Source organism: Tenrec ecaudatus, chromosome 3, assembly GCF_050624435.1.
Source record: "Tenrec ecaudatus isolate mTenEca1 chromosome 3, mTenEca1.hap1, whole genome shotgun sequence".
Taxonomy (NCBI): domain Eukaryota; kingdom Metazoa; phylum Chordata; class Mammalia; order Afrosoricida; family Tenrecidae; genus Tenrec; species Tenrec ecaudatus.
In genome coordinates, this window is record NC_134532.1 from 152,412,576 (window position 1) to 152,431,506 (window position 18,931).

The following is an 18,931-nucleotide window of genomic DNA, read 5'->3' on the forward strand; positions in this document are numbered from 1 at the left end:
GATCCATGCCTGAAGTATAAAATATTGCTCGTCTATCTGGTGTCATCACAAGTGCTGTTTGGTGACCTCAAGTCAGTTCTAGTCGCAAGAGACCCTATCTACCTGTGATGCAAGGTAGCACTGCCCTGTCCTGGCCCTCATTATGCGTGAGCCCCTTGATGTAGCCACTGTGTCGATCCGTCCTATCGAAGGCCTTCCTCTCCCTCACTGCCCTGCTACTTCACCAACCCTGCTGTCCTTCTCCAGGACCTGATCTCTCCTGACACCATGTGCAAAGTATGTGAGACTAAGGGAGCATTCTGGCTGTACTTCTGACAAGACAGTAACAATTGATTTGTAGTTTCAGATAAATTTTCATGTTTCATTAGTTTTTAACCATTTGCTTTTTAACAAATCTGATCAGTGTGTGTATGTTTGTATTTGTGTAACAAAATCCCAAACCAAATTCCAGTCTCAAGGAAGAGAAAAATTATTTAGAGCCAGGAGTTACTTTTCTTCTTATCAAGAGTGGTACTCTCCTCCCCTGTAGAATACCCTCAAACGTTAAACCAAAATAACAGGCTCTTCATCAATCCATTATTGAATAAATGAGTGATGCAAATACATGTACAATTCATCATTTAATAAATTGAAGATGCAAAATACAGACACACATACATACCTCTATGCAAGGGATTTGTTGTTTAGAGACTTACATGGAAAGACTCACGAGCAGTTCAAGAGGGAAACATCTTCTCCATTCTGGAGCATAAAGAAGCAGCAGGCCTGTTTTCTGTGACAAAGAGGCAAGAGTTCTAAACTTCAGAAGCTATGATGTGGCCTGGATAATAAAATCCTAGACTACTGGTTGAAACCCTGATTTATTGTAACTGGGGAAAATTATTTAATATGATTATGCCTCAGCTTTAAAATGGGCTCTTTAAGGATGAACTTCAATAATACAGGAAAAGAAATGAACTCAGTGTTTGATAAATATTACATGCTCAGTAAAGGTTGATATTTATGGTACAGAAGGATGGAAGTAGAGAGTTGTATAAAACATGCATTTAATCCAACACCCTTTTTAACTATGTGTTATAACCCCTCCTGTCTGTCAGTTTGTCACACTGTGGTGGCTTATGTGTTGCTGCAATGCTGGTCGCTAAGTCACTGGTGTTTCAATTGTCGATAGGGTCACCCCAAATGAACAAGAGTCAGCAGAGCTTAGCTCTCAGGCTAAGAACAGACAGCAAAGAAGGACTCAGCTCCCCACTTGGATGAAGGAGCCACTGAAAGCTTTATGCGTAGCTGTGAAAGTTGTCAGATTCTGAAGGCCTGAAGAACGGAAACACTCTCACCACTGGTCCTGATGGGATCATCCGCCCTGGATTCCCTGTGTTTCCAATTCCCACCTGTACAAGTGTGCATCCTCTGGTCCAACAGGATTTTTAAGGTAGAATTGGAATCATGATAGTGGGGGTGAGGAAGCATTCAAGAACTAAAGGAAAATTGTATGCTTCATCATTGCTACACTGCACCCTGATTGGCTCATCTCCTCCTCACAACCCTTCTGCAAGGGGATGTTCAGTTTCCCACAGATTGGCCCTGGGTCCCCACTCCGCACTCCCCTCATTCACAGTGCTATGATTTTATTGTTGTTGCTGTTCTTTGATACCTGATACCTGATCCCTTCGATGCCTAGTCATCTCACAGGCTGGTGTGCTTCCTCCATGTGGGCTTTGTTGTTTCTCAGTTAGATGGCCCCTTGTTTATCTTCCAGCCTATAGGACCCCAGATTCTCTATCTTTTGACAGCCGGGCACCATCAAGGGAAGGTAAGGGAGAAAGGGGGAATAGATTACAAGGATCTACCTATAACGTCCTCCCTGGGGGACAGACAGTGGAGAGGTGGGTGAAGGGAAATGTCGGATGCTTTAATATATGACAAAATAATAATAATTTGCAAATTATCAAGGGTTCGTGGGGGAGGGGGTAGCGGGGAGGGAGGGGAAAATGAGTTGCTGATACTAAGGGCTCAAGTAGAAAGCAAATGTTTTGAGAATGATGATGGCAACATGTGTACAAATGTGCTTGACACAATGGATGGATATATGGATTGGGATAAGAGTTGTACGGGCCACCAATAAAATGATTTTTTTAAATTAAAAATAACAACTCTGAAAAAAAAAAGAATGGCAACAGATCTCAACACGTGGGTTTCAGGACAGACACTCCCCTCAGAACAGTAGAGGAGTAGCAATGTGAGGAAGGTAGGGGGATGGTTGGAGAGGGGGTAGGGGGAGAGAGGGTGAGTCCATTACAAGGTTGGGTATATAGTTCCCCACCACAAGGAGATGAATAACAGAAATGTGGGTGAAGGCAGACAGCAAGCAGTGTGAGATATTAAATATTAATAATATGTAATTGATCAAGGATTCAGGAGGGTGGGAGGGGAGGAAGTAGAAAATGTTTGGGAAATGATGGCAACATATGTATAAATAAGCTTGATACAGTTGATGTATGGAATGTTATAAGAGCTGTAAGAACCCTCAATAAAGTGAACAGAAAAAAAGGGTGGAAAGAGAACATTGTCAGAGATAGAGCCCCAGAGAGGAGCCAACCACGGTAACTTGAGGCAGATAAAACCTGTGGGGTGGAGACTCCGGGCCCTTCATTTGCTCGTGGGGCGTGATGAGGGAAGGCGAGCAGCTGTGCAGTTCTGCTAACGCTCAAACTCGGAATGTGTGCAGGATAAATCTGGGGAAAAATTGGAAGTTGTCCACAATGAAAAACACAAATTAATTTAGCTATCCTAGGCATTAGAGAGCTGAAATAGCCATTTTGATTTTTAAAATCCAATGATTTATGATGCAAGGAATGCCAAGAGGAACAACATGGCATTCATTGTTGAAAAGGATATTGAAAAATGAATCTTGAAGTACAATGCTGTCTGTGACAGGAGTGCATGTATCCACCTTTCTGGACAGCCCACCAATTCAACTATGATGCATATTTAAACACCATCCACAGAAGCTAGTGATGAAGAAGTGGAAGAATTCTACCAATGGAAATTGATCAAACATGCAATCAAGGTGCATGAATAATTATTGGCAATTGGAATGCGAAACTTGGAAACAAAGAGGAAGAAGCAATATGTGGAAAATATGGACTTGGTGATAGAAACAAAGCTGAGATCTCCTGATAGAATTTTTCAAAACCAATGACTTATTCATTATTATTGACACAAAAGGTGACACTATATATGAACCTATGCAGATGGAATCCACAGAAAACCAATTGACATCTGTGGGACCACGTGATGGAGAAGTTCAATAGCCGTTAAAACCAGGAGAGAGGCTGATTGTGGAACAGATTGCCAATTGTTCATTCAGGGATAAAACCAAAGAAAAACCAAATTCATGAGAGCCAGAATACGAACTTGAGTCTATCTCACATGAATTTCAAGAATATCTCAAGAACAGATTCGATGCATTGAACAGTAATAACAGAAGGCCTGATGCACTGTGGGAAGATGTCAAGAACATCATTCATGAAGTAATCAAAATTCCATTAAAAAGACAAAAAAGGGACTTCCGGGAAGATGGCCACGGAGTAACACATACCAGAGGGACTCCGCAGAATCCAGCCCAGGAGAGTTGCTCAGAGGGAAATTCAACGCCACTGGATCGCAGGAGGCGCACCATAAAGATAAGTAGGCTCAGATCCATGGGGTTTTGAGGGGCTGAGGGCTTTTGACTTACCTCAGTGGAAGCCGGCTGGGGCTCGACCCTAGCCTAGCCGCTGTGTCTGCCCAAGCCGGGAACATTTGGAGCCTGTAGCAGGGCTTGGCCTCGGTGCAGCCACAGTTTTCCCCTGCCTGCCTCAGGGCAGGGACAGGGCCCTTGAGGTTCCACCGGCAGAGATTGGTGTTCAGCTGCATTGTTACTTCTGTTTGCGTCTCTGCTCTATATTCCCACACAGCCTTGGAGGGCTGCGCAGGGGCTTTTTCGGGGCACACCCACAGCTTGCCGCGCTGCGTGGGCTGAGCAGAGACTGAACCCAAACCCCCACAGCTCCATAGGCAGGGATCAAGCTTCAGCTACACTGCGGTGTCGGATAACATCTCTGCTCTCTGTCCCCCCACTTCTCTGGGGGCTGTTCAGCAGCTTTCTTGTGACTCTTCTCGGGGCTCAGATGCGGATTGCCGCTGGGGCTTGGGGCACGGAGTGGGCCCTTGCAGGTCTACAGGCAGGGAGTGGGACTCAGCTGCATAGTTGCTTTTCCTTCCCTCACTTCCCTGTACCCCGGCATAGTCCGGTCTCACTGTTTAATTTTGCTCCCCCTCTTGTTCCTGAACTGCTCTCTCACACTCCATTGCAGATTTACGGGACACTCCCATTGCCCTAGGGCATTTGCGCCTGGGCCACACCCAGCTAGGTGAGCTCCACCCTGCATAGATAGCCCAAGGCTAGGGAAAGGCCTGCTTGCTCTCCAGGGGATACTCCTCTGACTCCTCACCAGGGAGTTCCTGCCTGTGTACCTGGGGACATAAGGCAGTCAGCCAACACTTATCAATATTCAAACCAATAGCAAGAACTTCAGCCCAGCCCCTGAAACACTGGGGCAGGCAGCCGACCTGCCATCTGGGGCACTCCCCTGATAGGGAAGCCACAGGAAGATAAAGTGGTAGGTTAATAACCTAGCAAAATCAGCTGTAGGCAGTTCGAAGAAGCATTCCTATAAGTCTTCCAGAGAGAGACTAGAAAATGGCACCTGGTCCCTCAAAAACAATTCAACGCAAACAGCCATCAGCCCCAACGACCTCAACGAAAAAACAGGAGAAACAAAAGACAAAGGCAGAAGATGTGCTGAACATAGCAACATACATAGAAGAAGCAGACATTGAGAAGCCATACAAAGAAACTCTCAGAATGCTGCTTGGAGTCATGCAGGATATGAAGGAAACAATACAGAAAAAGGATGAAACGATAGAGGAGATAAAAGCCATACACCAAAGGGAAATACAGGAGCTTAGGGAGGAAATAACGAAAAACAATAGCAAAATCATGTTCCTTGAGAATTGACTGGAGGAATCAGAGAACCGCATCAGTGTCTTGGAGGACAACCAAGCAGACTTTAATAAACATGAACAAAAATCTAATAAGAGCATCAGAGAAGCCGAAGAAAACCTAAGGGCTATGTCTGATGCTATGAAGAGGAACAACATTAGAATTATTGGCCTACCGGAGGAAGACACAACAAAGAAGTCATCTGCAACAGTAGTGAGAGAATTCTTGGAGGAAAACTTCCCCAGCCTAATGAATGAAAACCAAGCAACCATCCAGGAGGCTGAAAGAACACCAGCACGACGGGACCCCAAGAAGAAATCACCAAGGCACATAATAGTTAAACTATCCAACTTTGAGGAAAAGGAGAAAATCATGAGAGCAGCTAGGGCAAAAAAAGCAATCACATATAAAGGTCACCACATAAGGATATGTTCAGACCTATCAGCAGAAACTATGAAAAAAGGAGAGAGTGGAGTAACATATTCCAAAAGTTGAAGGAAAACAACGCAAATCCAAGAATGCTCTACCCAGCCAAATTATCGATCAAGATTGATGGAGAAGTAAAAGTCTTCCCAGACAAGGAAAAACTCAAAAAATACGTTACAACAAACCCAGCCTTACAAAAGATCCTCGCCGACTCAGTATGGGCAGAAGAACAACACTCACCAAGCACAAATAAGAGACCAACACATAGAACAACTTCACCCAGACCACAACACAGAGAAAACAGGCCCCAAGATAGCAATGGCTTAAGGATGGAAAGAAGTCAAGAATGAAACACACACAAAACACATACTAATGATAAAAGAAAGTAGGAAAACTCCCAACATAAAGGTATAAAATGGCATCACAGAGTCCGCACATTGAGATAATAACCCTGAATATCAATGGCCTGAACTCAGGCATTAAAAGACTGAGACTAGCAGAATGGCTTAGAAAACACAACCCATCAATTTGCTGCCTACAGGAGACACATCTCAAGGCTACAGACAAAAATAGGCTGAGAATCAAAGGCTGGAGAAGGACCTACCAAGCAAACAGCAATACAAAAAAAGCAGGGGTTGCAATCCTTATCTCGGATAAAATTGACCTCAAAGTGAAAACCATAAAAAGAGATAAGGAGGGACACTACATAATGCTCAAGGGAATCATAGACAATGAACCACTAAGCATTGTAAACATATACTCCCCGAATGAGAGACCAGCTCAATACGTCAACCAAACACTCCAAAAGATTAAGAAAGAAATCACAGACTCGACAATTATAGTGAGCGACTTCAACACACCACTCACTGAGAAAGATAGATCACAGGGAAAGAAACTCAACAAGGAGAATAGAGAGCTAAACTCCACAATTAGACAATTTGACCTAATAGATATTTATAGAGCTTTTCATCCAAATAAAAAAAATTTCACATTCTTTTCAAGTCTCCATGGCACATATTCGAAGATAGACCACATGCTGGGACATAAGGCAAATCTACATAAATTTAAGCACATTGAAATAATACAGACCTCTCTCTCTGACCACTGTGCCATAAGACTGGAAATCAACAAAAAGAAGACAAAGAAAATAAGAGCAAATAATTGGAGCATGAATAACTCTCTACTGCAAAAGGAGTGCATACTGGTGCTGATCAGAGATGAAATCAGGAAATTTCTAGAAACCAACGAAAATGAGCACACGATGTACCAAAACTTATGGGACACAGCAAAGGCAGTCATCATAGCAATACAAGCACACCTAAGAAAGGAAGAGAGAATCATGATGGATACGCTGACACAAAATTTACAAAAACTAGAGCAGAGTCAGCAGGACAACCCTACTAATAGCAAAAGGAAAGAAATTATAAAAATCAGGGCTGAGATTCAGGAGAGGGAAAATTAAAAAACTGTGGAAAAAATTAATATCGCTAAAAGTTGGTTCTTTGAAAGGATAAACAGGATCGATAGACCATTGGCAAACCTAACCAAAGAAAGGAGGGAACAAATCTCAATAGCAAGAATAAGGGATGAAAGAGGGGTCATTACAACAGACCCTAATGAAATCAAAAGGATAGTTACACAGTATTATGAAGGATTGTACTCCAATGAATTCAACAATTTGGAAGACATGGACAAATTCCTGGAAAAAACAATCCCTCCCTAGACTATCCTCGGCGGACATCAAGAATCTCAACAGACCCATAGCAATAGAAGAAATAGAAAAGGTTATCAAGGGATTACCAACAAAAAAAATCCCCTGGACCAGATGGCTACACTGGAGAATTCTACCAAGCATTCAGGGAAGAACTAATACCAATCCTACACAAACTTTTCCAGAACATAGAAAAAGATGGCAAACTCCCAAACTCCTTCTATGAAACTAGTATAACTTTGATACCCAAACCGGGCAAGGATCCCACAAGAATCGAGAACTACAGACCAATATCCCTAATGAACATTGATGCAAAAATCCTTAACAAAATACTAGCCAACAGAATACAAAAGTATATAAAACAAATAATTCATCATGACCAAGTGGGATTCATACCAGGGATGCAGGGATGGTTCAACATACGAAAGACCATTCGTATTATTCGTCACATTGACATGAAAAAGTATAAGAATCACATGATTATATCAATAGACGCAGAAAAAGCATTTGACAACATCCAACACCAATTCCTGTTTAAGACACTAGCGAAGATAGGAATGGAAGGAAAGTTCCTCAAGACAATACAAGCTATATATGAAAAACCAACAGCCAAAGTGGTAGTCAATGGAGAAATGACTAACACAATCCCACTGAAAAAGGGGACCAGACAAGGATGCCCCTTGTCCCCACTCCTATTTAATATCGTGCTAGAGGTTTTAGCTAACAGCATAAGGCAAAGAAGTGACATCAAAGGTATATGTCTGGGGAAGGAAGAGGTGAAGCTATCGTTATTTGCAGATGATATGATTCTATATATGGAAAATCCCAAAAGTTCCACAAGGGCAGTACTGGAAGCAATAGAGGAGTTTGGCAGAGTGGCAGGATACAAGATCAACAAACAGAAGTCCATCGGACTGGTATACACATCAGATAAGACCACAGAAGAAGAGATCAAAAAGGTGGTACCCTTCACAATAGCCAAACACAAATTGAAATATCTAGGGATACACCTGACTAAAAAAACAAAAGATCTATATAGGGAAAACTATAGAACACTATTACAAGAAACCAAGAGCGACCTCAACAAATGGAAGAATATTCCATGCTCTTGGATTGGGAGACTTAATATAGTTAAGATGTCAGTTCTGCCAAAAGCACTATATAAGTTTAATGCCATCCCGATACAATTACCATCATCTTTCTTCAAAGAAATGCAAAAACTGATTACCAACTTCATATGGAGAAGGAAGAAACCCAGAATTAGCAGAGAACTCCTCAAGAAGAAGGACACCGTGGGAGGGCTTGCTTTACCTGACTTTGGCACATACTATGCAGCCACAGTTCTCAAAACTGCATGGTATTGGTACAATGACAGATACTCAGACCAATGGAAGAGAACTGAAAACCCAGAAATAAAAGCATCAGCATACACACAGCTGATCTTTGATAAGGGCCCCAAATATATCAAATGGGAAGCCAATGCTCTCTTTAACAAGTGGTGCTGGAAAAAATGGATATCAACATGCAGAAGAATGAAGCAAGACCCTTATCTCACTCCATGCACAAGAATAAACTCAAGGTGGATCACAGACCTTGAAGTTAACCCCCAAACTATTAGGGCCATCAATGAGGGAATTGGGACCAACTTGAGAACTTTGGCGCAGGGAATACACAGGCTATCAGAAATAGGGAAGGACACAAACACAGAGGAGGCACAAATCGACAAATGGGATATACTGAAGATAAAACACATGTGTACATCTAAAGAATTCACCAAGAGAGTAATAAGAGATTCCACAGACTGGGAAAACATCTTTAGCAATGACACATCAGACAAAGGTCTTATTACTCAAATCTACAATACTCTGCTAGCTTCCAAAAAGAAAAAAACCAATAGCCCACTTGAAAGGTGGGCAAAGGACTTGAACAGAAATTTTACAGGGACAGAAATCCGAATGGCCAACAAACATATGAGAAAATGTTCCCGATCTTTAGCCATAAGAGAAATGCAAATTAAAACAACAATGAGGTACAACCTGACACCCTCAAAGGTAGCCCAATTCAAAAAATCAGAAAGCAACAAGTGTTGGAGGGGCTGTGGGGAGACAGGAACTCTCATCCACTGCTGGTGGGCCTGTAAGTATGTACAGCCACTATGGAAATCAATCTGGTGATACCTAAAACAGGTGGAAATAGAGTTACCATATGACCCAGCAATTCCCCTACTGGGCATATACCCAGAAGAGGCAAGGAACAAACCAAGACCAGACATCTGTGCTCCAATGTTCATTGCAGCACAGTTCACAATTGCAAGGAGTTGGAAGCAACCCAAATTTCCATCAACTGATGATTGGATTAAAAAACTGTGGTATATACATACAATGGAGTACTACGCATCACTAAAAAGCAGTGATGAATATATGAGGCACATAGCGGCATGGGAAGAACTGGAGGAAATCATGCTAAGCGAAGTAAGTCAGGCACAAAAGGACAAGTACAACATGAGCCCGCTGAGGTAAGTATTAAAAAAATATTTTAATTAAAAAAATTAAAAAAAATTTTTTTTCAATGCAAAAGTGGCATAGGGGGAAAAGCTACTGTATACAAACATTTCTGAGGTGAAGACTGTCTAGTATGGCAGAGACCAGATCAAAACCAGGGATGCACATGGTAGACAACAGGGGAGGAGGTGGGGAAAGGAAAATAAAATGATGAATATAAGGAAGAAAAGGGAAGTGGGGGCATGGGGCACTAATCCACCCAAGGGGAGGGTATTGTTTATATCTCCACAGGGAAAGTGGGACCAGACTTCAACCCAGTGCCGCAAGGTGTGAATGCAATATCCCGGCGTAGAGTAGGGCCCAGCACCAAAAATTAAGTGGATTCCTGCCCCTCCCCCGAAAAGAATTTGTTTCAAAGGATGACATTGATTCTGCAGCTCCGGGAGATGGACATATCTGATCAGAGCACACGGGAGCAGATGAAGGGGCAGGAGGAGACAGTGGAACACAGCCTGGCCCACGAGGCTGTGGGGATGATGTTCCTGAGTAGAGCAGCCAGTCCACAGAGAGAACAACATGGCTGGCCCTACTATGAGACATGATGCCCCTCAGTGACTAAGGGCGATACAGGGGACAGCACCGGAGACACAGTGTGGGAATTGCACCTGACCTGATCCCACCACACCGAGGCAAAGCACTGGGGGAGTGCAGTGGAACAGCAAGGGAATTGAGTGGCAAGGTCCCCAGGGAATACTGAAAATGGATTTTGGGGCCAGGGCGTGGTGCCCCAACAGACTGGACTGGAAAACGCTCCTAAGGGCCAGGAAACGATCCTTGAATGAACTACAAGCCTTTCTTTTGTGAAGTGTTTTGTTTTGTTCTTTGTCAGTGGTTTGTTTTTGTTGTTTTATTGTCTGGTTGTATACTGTTGCTTTGTTTTCCTCTGTCTTGTTTTCGTGCATGTTATTGTCTCCACAGGTCTGTCTGAATAGGACAGGCTGGATGAACTATCTGGATGAAAAACAATAGGACAGACAGTTCCGGGGGGACAGACAGATCCGGGTGGGGGAGGGGGAGGAGGGTAAGGAAGTGGTGTTAATAAACACAGGGACAAGGGAACAACATGGGACCCAAAATGGTAGTGAGGGGGGAGTGACAGGCCTGATGGGGAACGATCAAGGGTAAGGTTGCGTTGAGAAGAGGTATAGCTGTAGCCCAGGTGGGGATGGAGCATGGTGGTGGGGCAGGAGGAAAGTCAAGGGAGAGGGAGGAAGGGGCCGGGAGTCAAGGGGCATTTATGGAGGTCTAGACAAAGACGTGTACAGGCAAACATATATATGAGGATGGGGAAATAGATCTAATTGTCTACATTTATAGGTTTAATATTAAGATGGCGGAAGGACCTTGGGCCTCTACTCAAGCACTCCCTCAATGCATGAATACTTTCGTTTATTAAATTGGTACCCTATTATGCTCACTCTCCCGACACAACTGCTGAAGCCAAAGTGGGTGAACAAGTAAATGTGGTGAAGAAAGCTGATGGTGCCCGGCTATCAAAAGAGATAGTGTCTGGGGTCTTAAAGGCTTGAAGATAAACAAGCGGCCATCTAGCTCAGAAGCAAAAAAGCCCACATGGAAGAAGCACACCAGCCAGTGCAATCACGAGGTGCCAAAGGGACCAGGAATAAGGCATCATGCAAAAAATATATATATATATATATATATATATATATATATATGTGTGTATATATATACCACATTGAATGAAGGGGGAAGTGCAGAGTGGAGACCCAAGGCCCAAGTGTCGGCCACTGGAGATCCCCTCATAGAGGGGTTTAGGAGAGGAGATGTCAGTTAGGGTGCAAGGTACTACCGACGAAGAGCACAGCTTTCCCCCAGATCCTGGATGCTTCCTCCCCCCAACTACCATGATCCGAATTCTACCTTGCAGGGTTGGATAGGGCAGAGGTTGTACTCTGGTGCATATGAGGGCTGGAGGCACAGGGAATCCAGGGTGGATGATACCTTCAGGACCAGGGGTGTGAGGGGCGATGCTGGGAGAGTGTAGGGTGAGTGGATTGGAAAGGGGGAACTGATTACAGGGATCCACATGTGACCTCCTCCCTGGGAGAGGGACGGCAGAGAAGGGGGGGCGAAGGGAGACTCCGGATAGAGCAAGATATGACAAAATAACGATGTATAAATTACAAAGGGCACATGAGGGAGAGGGGAGCAGGGAGGGAGGGGATAAAAAAAGAGGACCTGATGCAAAGGGCTTAAGTGGAGAGCAAATGCTTTGAGAATGATTGGGGCAGGGAATGTATGCATGTGCTTTATACAATTGATGTATGTATATGTATGGATTGTGATAAGAGTTGTATGAGTCCCTAACAAAATGTAAAAAAAAGAAAAGGGAAAAGAAAGAAAAGAAAATGATTAGGACAAAGAATGTACAGATGTGCTCTATACAATTGACGTATGTATATGTATGGACTGTGATAAGAGTTGTATGAGCCCCTAATAAAACGTTTAAAAAAAAAAGACAAAAAAGAAAATAAAAATCAAAGTGGATGTCAGAACAGACTGAAATGCTGTGAATTGTAGAGTAGCTAAAGCAAATGAAATAAATGAAGTCAAGGAGCTGAATAGAAAATTCCAACGATACTGCTAAGACAAAGACAAATAGTATAATGAAATATGCAAAAAAACAAACAAAAAATGAAACATGCAAAAACCTAGAATTAGGAAATCAAAAGACAAGAACATGCTCAGCATATCTTAAACTGAACGAACTCAAGAAAACACTCAAGCCTTGTGTTGCAATCTTGAAAGATTCTACAGGCAAAATATTAAATGATACATCCAAAGAAGATGTAAAAAATACCAAGAGTCACTGTACCAAAAAGAAGTCATCAACATTTCACCATTTCTGGAGGTAGCGTGCGAGCAAGAACCAATGATACTGAAGGAAGAAGTTCAAGCTGCACTAAGTGCCTGAGCCAAAAACAAGGCTGTAGGAAGTGAAGGAATAACAACTGAAATGTTTCAAAAAGCCGAAGAAACACCGGAAGCACACACTCCTCTATGTCAGGAAATTTGGAAGACAGCTACTTAGCCAACTGACTGGAAGAGATCCATATTTGTACCATTCCTAAGAAACACCTTTCTTAGGAACAGAATGCTCAAACAACAGAATGCTCAAACTGTGGAACAATGTAACTGATACCACATGCAAGTAAACTTTTGCTTATCATCCAACAATGGTTGCAGCGTACATTGACAGGAAGCTGCCAGAAGTGCAGGCCGGATACAGAAGGGGGATGTGGAACGAGGCATATCATTGCTGATATCAGATGGAACTTGGCTGAAAGCACAGAAAGCTAGAAAGATGTTTGTTTACTTGTGTTTTACTGATTGTGCCAATACATTCACCTGTGTCGATTCTAAGAAACGATGAATGACCTGGAGAAGCATGGGGTTCAGAATAGGTCATTATCCTCCCGTGGGACTTGGATCAGAAGCAGCTGTGTGAACAGAATAAGGGAATAGTACTACGTGGTTTCCAATCCAGAAAGGTCTGCAACAGGGTGGTCTTCTGTTGTCCTACTCGTTCTAACTGTATGCTGAGCAGCTCACCAGAGAAGATGACTTGTATGAGGAAGAATGGGGCATCAGAAGGGGAGGAAGGCTTATTAATAGCCTGGGATATGCAGATGACACAACCTTGCTGGTTGAAAGCGAGGGGGGTTGGAGCACTCGCTGATGAAGATCAAAGATTGCCACCTCCAGTATGGATTACAACTCACCGTCAAGAAGACCAAATCTTCCCAACTGCACCCACAGGTGACATCATGATAAATCCAGGAAATGTTTAAATTGTCCAATATTTTGTCTTCCTTGGGTCCACAGTCAATGCTCATGAAAGCAGCAGTCAAAAGATCAAAGGCAAGTTACATCAGGTAAATCTGTTGCATGAGACCTCTTTCGAAAAGTATGGAAGAGCAAGAATGCTAGAGGGATAAACTGAGCTTCATCCAAGCCATGGCCTTTTCCATTGCTTCGTCTGCATGTGAAAGTTGGACACTGAGCAAAGAAGACCAGAGAAGCATGGACTCATTTGCATTGTGGTGCCGGAAAATAACATTGAAAATATCATGAGGTACTAAAAGGACAAACCGTTCTGTCTCAGAAGAAGTATGTCCAGAGTACCCCTTACAGGCAAGAATGGTGTTTTCAGAAAGACCAGGCTTATGGGTGGGACATCATGTTTGGTGAAATAGAAGTGCCAGGAAGGAGGGGAAGGCCCTCAAGGCTATGGGTTGATAATGTGGCTGCAGCCATGGGCTCAAGCATAGGAACAATTGTGAGAATGATCCAGGGCCAGGTAGTGTTTCCTTCCATTAAGCCTAAGGTTGAATTGGTTTAAAACCAAATCATTGGCATCTAACAAGAACAACAACAACATATGGATATAATGAATAAGAATTGACTCATACAGGAGATTTTAGTAACAATAATGTAGCTTACTGGATCATGAGTATTTATAAAGGTGTGTTCATATACACATAGATATTCAAATTGGGCTGTATGTATAAGACATGTATTTTGTGTGTCTTTCTGATTTTATCTACAAGCAAATGTCACGAGAGATGAATAATACGTTAGGATAGAAAAGTGGCACAGACGTTCCTAACATCTGACATCATCATCTTAATGTTAATAGCTTCTAAGAGTCAGAATGTTATTAGAGAATAAATTTAAAATTTTTTCCTTATCGAATGTCTCATTTAACAACTCTAATTTATTTTGTACCATTTGCTGGTGGGTTTTTTGGCTGAAGTGTAAATTAAAAAAAAATAGTATCATAAAATATATGTAATGCAAAAAAATTCCATTTTTACATCATGGATGTGATTGGACCTGGTGTGGCAGGGACCAAGGAGCAGCACTTAATTGCCAAAGGCAAGGTGAGCGTGCTTATAACACTTAAACCAGTAATTAGAATAATCTGACTCAAATATACCTATAATGTTGTTTAATGGTCATGACATTCCAAGTACTATGGGAAGTCTATTAAATATTCATCTACAGAAGTGAAAGAGTTCTACATTAGGTGAATAAAAATCTTATTTGAATCAATAAAACAGCGAGTTACAAACCTTCAATCAATGCCTTGGCTTGAGCTGCTTACAGACCTACAAAGCCCCTCTATGCAGGAGAGGTCAAACAAGAGATGGTGTGGAAGGGTTTTCTGTCACCTCGACTTGGCAAAGGTTCTCAGTGGTTTGACACTTAAGATGTAGTAATCTTCCCATGATGAGAACTCCTCAGGGATGTGACCCCCTTCCATTACACGTAGACTCTGTAGAAGAGCTTGCGTGCTTTCTGCTGAGTCTGTAGTCTGTGTTTGGCTGATCATCCGATCCCGGATTTGCTGGACATGAGCCATCAGCCTGCTACTTTGTATGCTGTTCCCGGGACTTAACAGCAGCCTACCTGTCAATCTTAACTCACATGCCTCTACAACCAGAAGCAGGCTGTCTGACCTGGCATCCATCCTGCAGCTATGTGAGTCAGAAGCCTCCAGCCTGACAACTGACCCAGGGACTTGCAAATTACCATCTCCATAATTTTGTTAGTCATTTCCTTGATATAAACCCATGTGTAAATTTACATATGTAAATAAGTCTTAATTTGTGTTCACTTCTCTGGGTTCTCATAGCCATTGCAACAGCTACAAAGAAGACAAAATTCATGGTTAAAGGATTTATTAAGCAAGTTACCAATTTGTAATGAAAGCGAGAAATGCTCTGGGTTGAGTTATTGGTCAGGACATGTTAAAAAGGTCTATCAAGTCTGCCAATAAATGCTCAGAAGTATACACCCTGTTATCAGCCTCAATCTGAAGGTATACAGCTGAAGTTCCATCGGTAGGCAAACCTAGCTCCCTAAATTAAGTGCCCAGAGGCACCCCATTGCAGTTGGCTTCACCCCAAAGCCGCTCAGCTCCACTTCCATGGGCCAGCAAGTGCAACTTCTCCGGTTAAGTGCCCAGAGGCACCCTTTCTACAAACCAGCCTTCTGCACGAAAGCACTCACCTCTTGCGCCATCCTTCTCTCCTGTGCTCTGGTCCTGGCTCTCCTGCTGCTCCTCTGACGGTGTATATTTATCTTCTGGGTCCAGGAGGCTCACTGAGCAGGGATCTCGGGTTCCGAGGACACTTTGCACTCCTGGTTCTTGCTGGTCATGAAATCCCTCTTTGTGCTTCTCAAGGGGCTCATTTTATACACGGACGAACAGCATTCCAGGGAATCCTTTCACGGCCACTCACAGGTGAATCCTATCAATCTCTTACCTCACTTTCTTAACAGTCCTGGCAGGAAACAGTCATTTTGTAGGAGTTAGGGGCTTTTCTAGAAGAGCGCCGTTAAATTACTAAGTAATTCACTTTACCTGTAGGCTACCCCATGGCTCTTGTAGCCATTTTCCTTTCCAGATTTAAGGATTAACTCCACCCTTTTAAATTGTAAGCCAGAAATGCCATGATTTTGTATTTTTATTAGTTTGTTAAAAGGTCATTTTATTGGGGACTATTATAGCTCTGTTAACAATACATCAATTGTATTGAGCATATTTATACATATGTTGCCATCATTATTTTCTAAACGTTTACTTTCTGTTTGAGCCCTTAGTATCAGCTCCTCTTTTTTCCCTCCCCATCCCACCCTCATGACCCCTTGATAAATGATAACTGGTAGTTGTTTTCATATCTTACCCTGATTGCTGTCTCCCTTAATAACCAACTTCTATATGGCCTGTCCCTTACAAGCCAGAGTTGAAGCCTGATGTGACGAGTCTTCATTTCTGATTGGACCTTTGCATCCACAAGCACGCGTGCGTCAGCTGAGTGCACTCTGAAGCAGGCCATTCAGAACAACGACAGCAAGGGGCACGAGCCATAGAGTGAGCCATCTTTCCCTGCCTTTCATCAGGTTCTGGCCATCTCAGCCTTCGTCATCCATGCTAGATCAGTTGGCATCATCTGCAAACTTTGGGATCCCCCACCTCACACTGCCCTACACTTCAGACCAGCTCTCCCCTGGAGCTAAGACGTGCCCATTTACTCAATATTCATTCCACTTCTCAAACTTCAAGCCAGTTAACCCTTCCTCTTTTCTCTCATCTTTTCCCTCTGTAGAAGACTAGTCCTTCGTGGGGACTAAGAACCAGTCCAGCCCAACATTCTCCCTGTATTCCGCCCTTCTGTTCCATAAGCAGGGCCAGGTGGTTGCCATAGGAACAAACCAAACTCACTGCTGCCTTTAACGTTCCGCCCTAACCCCAACCAAACTCGCCGCCACTGAGTGGGCTCCAGCCGGTGGAGACCCTATAGGACAGGGGAGACCTGCCTCGGTGGAGTTCTGACCCTGCGACTCCTTACAGGAGGATAAAGCTCCATCTCTCTTGCACGGAGTGATGAGTGGTTCTGAACTGCTGACCTTGTGGTTAGCAGCCAAACCCAAAACTACTGTGCCCTCAGGTTCCTAACATTCAAGCCTAGAAGGGAGTTGCTTTCTGCTGGGCGCACAATTTGCCTGCATTGACGCGTCCGAGGCAAACTGCTTGCGCACCTGTTTCAAAGCCAAGGCGTCGTTTTCTCCGTAGGTCCTCCCTTCCAATAGAGAACTCAGGTTCTAACAATAGTTCTAGGCACTCAGGGGTTTTTCTCAGCCCCTAACACCACCTTGACTTCAAGAAAAAAAAAAAACACCTTTCCTTTTCAAGCAATTCTTAACTCCCCTTTTTGCATATTAAGTCGAATATCGGTTGAGGTGGACTTCTACGATCTTATAATCATGAATAATGTCTTGTAATCATAATCGATTTCCTATAATACCATGCCAGGTAGGAGAAATTTTGAGTATCAGTTGTGAAGCCAAATAAGCACATAACCCTTAATCGTTTTAAATAATTGCATGAGTAAGTTGGAAATAAGGAAAATCAAGGAAAAACATGCATTTGAATTGTGGTGCTGGAGAAGAATATTGAAACTACCGCGGACGGCCAGAAGGACAGACAACTCTATCTCAGAAGTACAAGCCGGGTGCTCTTAGAGACAAGAAGGCAAGGCTTCCTCTTACAGATCATGGGCCGCCTATCCGGAGAGACCAGGCCCTGGAAAAGGACATTGTGCCATGGAGGGTCGGTGGAAAAGGGGCCCTGGAGGAGGAGGATTGACACTGCCCGCAACAACGGGGTCAAGCCCGAGAGCAGTTGCGAGGGAGGCACAGGAGCGAGCAACATTTTGTTCTCTGTGCACAGACTCACGATGGATAGGAACCAGCTCGATGGCACCAAACAACAGCAACAAAATACAATAATCCCGTATCCACACTTGGACCGCATCTACCTATGTGCATCTGACCGAGGAGCTCTGGCAGGATAGTTCCAGAAGGCACCGGCCTCCTATTAATCTTTGCAGCTTCACTGGTTTTACTTCTCTAGAGAATCCAGCTTAAAGCAGATGGTCAGTGGAAATTTAGAGCACTCATGTTTACTTATAAGGAAATAGCAGAGGGGGAGAGAAAAGGCCTTTGATCCTCTGTTTTCAGTGTACTCTTTTTCTTTACAGCTTACACCATCCATTTTGCCATCCTGTAGGCATTTATAAAATGTTGCCTAATAATATCTAATATGCTACTAATGTGTTAATAAAGTTCTATTAATAATGTAATAAGGCTAATAAATGTTCTATTAATAGAACAGTTCTATTCTTTTAATTTTGATTGATTTCAGCAATGTCTGATGCACAGTAAGTCCTGCTATTGCATCTATCAATTTATTGTAAGAGATCCTTGAAGTTTTCATTTAATGTTCTATTTGTTGAGTTCCATTAACAACCCTTTACATTTTATTTGTTTCCCCAAGTAACTAGTCTTTGAATTGTTTACAGGTGACTATATTCTTCTACAATAAGACCCTTAAGAATATCTGAATACTAATTTAAGTACTATGCAACAATAAATATATGTAAATTTCTTATGCAAATAAGACATTCCCTTAAACATTTACAAATGAGAAAAACATGTTGCCACACATTTTAATGCATTAAGTAGCTGACAACAATGGCATAAAGAATAGAACATTCACAAGTCTTTCTCTATTATTCTCTGATCATTTCTATCACGTGTAGATTCTCACTACTCAATGGTTACTATGTTACCCACCAGAAATTACATTTGCAT